This window comes from Mauremys mutica, chromosome 2, assembly GCF_020497125.1.
Source record: "Mauremys mutica isolate MM-2020 ecotype Southern chromosome 2, ASM2049712v1, whole genome shotgun sequence".
NCBI classification, from domain to species: Eukaryota; Metazoa; Chordata; order Testudines; family Geoemydidae; genus Mauremys; species Mauremys mutica.
Window position 1 is genome coordinate 114479986 of NC_059073.1, and position 7835 is coordinate 114487820.

The 7835-nt window shown below is 47.3% G+C and overlaps 1 long non-coding RNA gene across 1 annotated transcript; it reads left to right on the forward strand.

Moving 5' to 3' along the window:
- Positions 1-2818: 2818 nt before the first annotated feature.
- LOC123363347 lies at positions 2819-7064 on the forward strand. Its single transcript, XR_006576730.1, has 3 exons — positions 2819-2869; positions 3354-3444; positions 6721-7064. It is a non-coding gene; the product is annotated as an uncharacterized LOC123363347 (long non-coding RNA).
- Positions 7065-7835: the final 771 nt, after the last annotated feature.

Here is a 7835-nt window from a genome sequence, read left to right on the forward strand (position 1 = left end):
GCTATCATGGGGGTTATTCGCTCTGTGAACCCTGGGCTGAAGCAGTGGTAGAAACTGACGAAGACTAGGAAGTGCTGCACTTCTTGAGCACTCTGAGCTACATCCCAGTTGCGAATGGCTTCCATTTTATTTGGATCAATCTTAACACCTTCTGGGGAGAGGATGTGTCCCAAAAACTCTGTGGAGGGTTGGCTGAAGGTATTCTTTTTCAGTTTTGCATATAGTCCATGCTGCCACAACCTCTCCAGGTTCTGATGTGGTGCGCGTGCTGCTCTGGGCTCTCCAATAGAAGTATGTCATCTAAATAGATGACAATGTATTGATCCAGAATGTCCCCAGATAAATCACTGATGAAGTGTTGCAAGGTCACGTAGCCATTAGTCCATCCAAATGGCATTACCAGATATTTAAAATGTCCATAATGTGTTGGAAATCTGTCTTTCCACTCAAATCTGTCCCCCACCCAAATGAGTATTAGATTCTAAGTCCCTGGAGGTCTAGTCTGATGAATATCCATCAGATTTCATGTGATCCAATGATTCTGGGATTAAAAGCAGGGATTCAAAACTGTCACTTCGTTCAGGGCCTGGTAGTCTACAGAGAAGTTCAGATTCCCACCTTTCTCCTTTCCAAAGAGAGTCAGGGCCCCTATAGGACATGCTGAGTAGCAAATAAACCCGTTGGATGTTTTTTCTTGACTATATGCAGGGAGAGCCACCAGTTCTGGTTCGGACATTGGGTAAATATGGCCAAAGGCAACTTTCGGCCAAGGTTGGTGATCAATAGGGCATTCTTAGTCTTGACACAGAGGCAATGTGTCTGCATTTCTTTTGAAGATATCCACATTTGAGTAGGGGGTTGGACTAAATGACCTCCTGAGGTCTCTTCCAACCCTAATCTTCTATGATATCCCTAATATTTATCAGGAATGTGGGGTGTCAGACCCAAGAATAATGGAGTAGGTCCAGCAGCAGAGGCTAGTTAAGGAAACCCCTGAATTTTCAGTCATCCCCATCAAAACACTGCAGTAGGGGCACCACAGGGCCAGGCTCAGATAGCAAGGCCATTGTTCACACCTGGTGTGATGTGTCCCCTTTTGTGCACAGGCCACTTACGTGCGGAGGGCCTGCCTTTCTGCAAAAATTTGCACCACCTGGTGTCAGGTGCTGCCGCCGATAATTAGGTCTAGTGGTTGGAGCGTAGGTCACAGTTAGGTGTAGGGCTGGGCCTGGGCAAAGGGTGGTGAGGGAATTGAGATCCAGGGTCAAAACCAAGATCAGAGTCCATAGACAAACCAGAATCATAACTGAAGCCAGAGTCCAGGTGCAGGCCAGAGATCGAAGCCAGGTGGTCAGAGTCCAAAGGAAAGCCCAAAGACTATATGAAGCCAGATACAGGTGGAAGGTCAAAGCCAGGTAGTAAGAGTCTGAGGGTTTGGGGAAGATCAGAAGGAAGAGGCAAGATTGGAGCTGGTCATTGGTGGGGCTGGAGCGAGACTAGAGGAGGGCAAGGACAATACTGAGCCAGAGTTGGTAGTCAAGATCTAGAGCCAAGGGTCATGCCGGAGTCAGCAGCCAGATACTGGAGACGAGGGTCAAGCCAAGTCAATAGCCAGGAACTGGAGGGCAGAGCAGGGTGATGCATGGAAGCAGGAACCGGGATCAAAGTGGGGACTGGCTCTACAGAAGGGCAGGGATCTGCCTTGTTGCCTAGATGACTTGGTACCCCCATGCACTGCACATCTGGAGCCTTGCAGACCTGGGATCAAGCCCCATGAACCCTCACCTGGGGACTCTCTTCCTAAGAATAAAAGAATAAAATGTCTCTGTCTCTATCCCTGGCCTGATCCAGGGCTGAGGGAGCCCCCACCCTATGTGCCAGGAACCACATCTAGCTCCTGTTCATTTCACACTCAGAGACTCCCAAAAGGAGGGGAGAATATAGGACAGAAAGTGAAGCTGTCCCTGGGGGGAAGGTACTAGCCTGGGACCCCTGCAGTTCCTAGATCTACACCCAGGGTTGTGTAACCTGGGTCACAACCCTTCCTCTGTGTCTTAGTCCCCACCTGTCAGATGGGGAGGATCCTTTCCTGCCCCAGGGTGCTTGGGGGGAAGTTTCATTTGTGGCTGGGAGGGGTTCAGCTACAAGGTGGGTGGATTAGTCAGACATTCACAAGCTCATGAGTGTCATGGGCCATGGGAACAGAAATGTTCCCCGCTGTTAGCCATGCGGTGGGGGGAGGGGTGAAGCCATCATCCCAGAGAATTGGGTGTGTGGGTGGGGGATTAGTTGGGTTTCTGCTGCACATTAACCCAGAAGCCGCAGCCCCTCCTTTTAAATTGCCAACCCATTTTAAATGGCCAACCCAACGGCTGCTTGGTATGGGAAATGAGGGTGCTGCTGTTTGAAACCATTTCCACATGTTATGAAGGTTAAAGAAGCCAAAAGACTGTGGCTTACCATGGCTGCCTGCAAGCTGAATTCTGTTGCCCAGCCCTGCGTCAGTGATCTCTCACACCAAACTGACATACCCTCAATAAGAGGCAAAATGCGACCTTGTAACGAAAGCACATGTGCTATGTAATGTTAACAGCAAGGTTTACCGTGAAAGAGTGTACCCATTATTCTATAAAATGTGTCTTTTTAACTACCACTCTTCCTTTTTTTTCCTCCACCAGCTGCATATGTTTCTTCTTCCCAGAGGCTAGCGAAGATTAGAAGGCAAAAAAAACCGCACTCGGGATGAAATGTTCTCTGAGCTCCTGCTGTCCTCCCACACCGACAGCACAGCAGAATGCGTGGAGGCAGAAGATGTCAGAGTGCAGGAAAGCACAATATAAATGCGAAGAGAGCTGGCGGGCTGAAGAGAGTAAGTGGTGGGCTAAAGATGATCGGTGGTGTCAGCTTGCTGACAGAAGGCAGGAGTCAGTGCTCAGGCTGCTGGAGGATCAAACTCATATGCTGCAGCGTATGGTTGAGCTGCAAGAAAGGCAGCAGGAGCACAGACTGCCACTACAGCCCCTGTGTAACCAACCGCCCTCCTCCCCAAGCAGAAATGTCTAAAATATCACCTGATCCTCTCCCTTGTACCCTGGTCTCGCCCTCTTCCCAACCCTAATAAAAAATAATCTTCACAGCTCAGTATTTAAAGCCATTGGGACATTTTCCCTCATCTATGTCTAATCAGCACCACTTACGTGGATTTTATGTCCCTGATTCTGACCTCACTTGCACCAGCATTATACTGCGGTGCAGTTACTTTTCATTGTGTAAGAGCTGGATCATGCCCAGAGTCCAAAAACAGCAATTAATCCAGAAAAAAAAAAGAATAATAAAATTCTTTTAATACCCAGAGTGACCTCACCGAGAAGCCGAACAGCCCTGAAGACAAACCACGAAGCAGAGCACCTTCTCTCCCGGCCCTGCCCAAACATCCAAAAACAGGTGAGAAATTCCTCTCTAAATATTAAAAACAACAGTGAAGAATGAAGATCAAAGAACCACAGTAACTACAACTAAAGGGCTACAAATGCCCTTGAAAAGGAACTAGCTATGAGTTTATATGGGGGGGAGGGAGAGGGAAAGGAGCAGGGTAATTGATGGTTGCAGACCAGAGGGCACTTTCTGCTCCTTATTGCTATGATGCTCTCACCTGGGAACTGTTCTTAAACATTTACAAATATTCCTTCTCTCTCTCGGTGCTGCTGACTGCACGTCAGAGGCACTTCAACTCAGGAACAGGCATCTGGGTGAAAAATCTTTGCATAACTGCCATTATATCAATAAACCACACATTATTCTTTAATGGGGTGACAGGTTCTTCTTATTGAGCATGTGAGACTATTACTGGTATTAAAAAGGCTGCACATTTGTTTAATTTACTCCAAGGACCAGCATATCCAATATCTGGCCACTACACTACATTCAGCTGTATGCAGCGCTAAGATGACAAGCACCATGCCTTTAAAAGGAAGCGGGGTCCAGTGCACTTGTGACTGTACCTGGTCCCAAATTGGGCATAATAGAAGGCACATGTGCCTTATAAAAGAGGAAGTGGAGACAGAGTTAGAGGTCTCCTGCTGGTGAGTTTGATACACCAGCGTTACAAGATTCCAGCCAGGTACGGCTGGGAATGGCCTGCTAAAAGCAGGAAATTGAGTTGGACATTGTGGCCTTTTTTGCGGGGGGAGGAGGGGGACTTTGAATTTTGTTCTGAACTTTTATGTTAATAAACGCAGACCCTAAGGAGGGGTGTTTGAACACGGAGCCTGGAAGAAGGGAAACAGAGGGAGGATGTCTGCAGAATGACTTCAGGCTGCAAAAGGATATTTGAGAAGTGACTGACCCTGTTGCACACAATTAGGGTGACCAGACAGCAAATGTGAAAAATTGGGACAGGGGTGGGGGGTAATAGGAGCCTATATAAGAAAAAGACCCCAAAATTGGGACTGTCCCTATAAAATCAGGACATCTGGTCACCCTACACACAATATAAACCTACATAGTATCATGCATGGCTCTGGAGAAACTTCTGCTCCTTGATGGCTTCTGTTCTATGTATGTTTTTATACTGCGCTCCTCACCATAGTGTCTGAGCACCTTCCAATAGTGATGTAAGCAATGTGACAGGACATCTGTCACATATTTTGGTAGCTTTTTTTTTTTAAAAGAATATATACTTGTTCCTATCTCTTCATATCTGAAAAAGGCTGTTTTTGTCAATGTTCATTGAACTATTGCATGTTTGAAGGAGGAAGAAGGCGTAATATGGCTGAACATTAAGCAGACAGTGACAGTTGATTATTAGTACTTGTATTTCAGTAGCACCTGGAAGCCCAATCAAGGATCATGCCCCATTGAGCTAGGCACTGTACACACAGAATGAAATGCCAGACTGTGACACCCTGGGGAAGGTACTGCACTGGTTGTTTCCTATCGTCGTAATACTGCCCCCCTCTTTCCTCATGCCCTGATTCTAATGGCCCTCTCTATCCCTTCCTTTAAAAGGACAAGCCTCAAACTGTAACAACCAATCTGAGATTCCCCTCTCTGAATGCTCCCCTCCCATTTTAATTTCACTTAATTGTACTCTAGTCCAGTGTTTCTCAAATGTGGCTGCATGCGACTACCACGGGATTTTCTTGCAGCCACAGCCTCCGGGGCTGTGATTGGGGCAGGGGAAGCAGTGGCCCCTCTCCCTCTCTGGTCCTCCTGGATGCACTGTCTTGATGTTGGTTGCTGGGCTTCCAGTTGGGCCCTGCCCCCCTCTGGAGACACTTGGGGCACAATGCTGGAGAAGCAGGCAGCCAGTGAGTTCCCCACCTTCCCACGGGTGGTGGGGCTCAGGTTTTGGGCTTCAGCCCAGGGTTGGCATGGAAGGCAGGCTCTGGCCGCAGGGCTTTGGGCTCCAGCCCCAGACTCTGGCCGTGTGGCTTTGGGTTCCATCCCCTAGCCATGGGGCTTCAAGGTCCAGCCACCTGCTGCCTCCCCAGCCAGCCTCCCCGCCCCCATCGCCTCTGCTGCCTCCCCCGATCTCCCATCCAGGGCTTAATTTGTCCCCAGACTTGCTGGGGCTGAGTAAGTCTGTTGTGAAAAGTGATACTTATCTATTTGTTAATATCACTTTTCACAACAGACTTACTAGCTAGCCAGGGGCGGCTCCAGGTATTTTGCCGCCCCAAGCACGTCAGGAAGGCTGCCTTCAGCGGCTTGCCTGCGGGAGGTCCCCGGTCCCACAGATTCGGCGGCACGCCTGCGGGAGGTCCGCCGAAGCCGCGGGACCAGCAGATCCTCCACAGGCATGCTGCCGAAGGCAACCTGCCTGCCGCCCTCGTGGCGACCGGCAGAGCACCCACCGTGGCTTGCCGCCCAGGCATGCGCTTGGTGTGCTGGTGCCTGGAGCCACCCCTGTAGCTAGCAATAAGTAAATGACAATGATTTGGACGTGTATGTGTCCGTATTTATTTGTTTTTCCTAAAGGTAGGTAACTATTTTAGGAAAAAGTATGAGAGCGGCCACCAGCAAAAGTTGGTGGCTGCACACTGAGGCTATCAAATAATTTATCCTGAGAACCCCTGCTCCAGTCTGTTCTCACAGGCCTCTAGCCTTTGCACCAGATGCCACCTCTCAGGCAGCAGCCTCCCACAGGCCAGGCTCAGCTAAAATGCTGGCTGACTTTTTGGTGGAGGTGCAAATCCCCGTCTCAAGAGATTGAGGGGTTCACTTCACTGCCTTCCCAGCAGGGCATCTACCATCCCCTGCTACTATGACAGTGAGGGGAAGAGCAGGCATTACTAAGGATAGGCAATACCACATTCTTCCCACCATATTCAGTGCCTAACCTCTTTGTGCTAGCCTGACATGTATAGTGGTGTCACACTCTATTTATGCTCTTCTTACTAGGATCCTATTGCTTTGCTGATCAACATATTCATGGATATTCATAGCAATGTATTCCTCTATTAACCACATCACCTAATTCTGTGTATGTCCCTTGGCTCTATCATCAACAACAGAGGCTCAGACACATTTCTTCTTGTACATAAGTATTATTCATTGGGGGGGGAGGGGGGGATGAGGTGCGACACTACAAGACAGCATAAAATAACCCCAGTGAACATCAATGATATTAGTTTTAAAAGTGAGCAATTAAAATACAAGATACCAGAGCTTCCCATATTATGACTGTGTGTTTGCATTTTTCTTTTTCATTTACAACAGTAACAGACTGTTCTGTCTCACTCACATGGCTCTTCATCAGTATACTTGCAAAACAAGTGTCATTTGCAGAGAGAAATCAACAGAGGGGCTGCCAACAGCAGATAAAATGTGATGGTCACATCGTTATTGCCCAAACAAAATGTTAATTCAGAAACTCAACAGCCTTGCAAGACTCTTCCGAAACCTGCTTTCTGAGCACACAGTGGTACTGCAAACTGTTTAATTACAACACTTCATGTTCTACAACTCCTGTGGAAAAACTAAGAACATCATCCTTCTTAGAAATGTACTGACGAGTCCTTATTACTATTTATTTGTAATGCAGTAGTGTCTAGAGGCTCCAACTCATTGTACTGGGTATGGTACAAACAGAAGAAAAAGATGAGCCCTGCTCTCAGAAGCTTATTTATAAAGCTGTGTGGTTCAGTTGCTCTTGTTTCTCCACCCAGTATATGGTTCAAACTAGGTCTGGCCAATGTGATTTTTTTTTTTAAACCATTATCCAGCAGATCCCCTTTGGTTTCATTCAGATGTCAAGGGCCAATACTCAGCTTCCTGTAATGGTTTGTCACCTGATCTTGCCTTAACAAATTGGCCGAGTCATCTGTGAAAATAAGCTATGAGGCTGCAGCATCTTGTATTCTCCTGTGCAGTACTGCAGTGTGCTACTAAAAATAGCTACCGCCTTCAACTCCAGAGTGGCTGCTTTCTGAAGACAAGTGAAATGATTTTTGTACTTTGCGTGTATAACAGCCTTGAAATATTCTACCGTCCTACTCATGCAGCCTGAAATTCACCCTTGGGCAGAGGGCCAACACAAAGCTTATGTCCCACTTAAACATTGCTTGTCCCGCTTTTACTCTACACAGCTGTTTTTAACTCTTCTTCTTTGGCGTGTTTCTGTTTTGTAGGTTCCATAATAGTCTACATACTTCTATATTGCTGATAAGATCTAAGTTCCTGTATTAAACAGTGCAGAACATTTTGGAGATATCAAGTGACCGCTTAACAAAACTATATTTAAACAATGAAATTCTAATCTCAGTTAACCTGATGGGTAACCCCCCCAGTTATGTCATTGAAGTTGCGCCAGGGTAAAATTGGTGAGAGAGCAG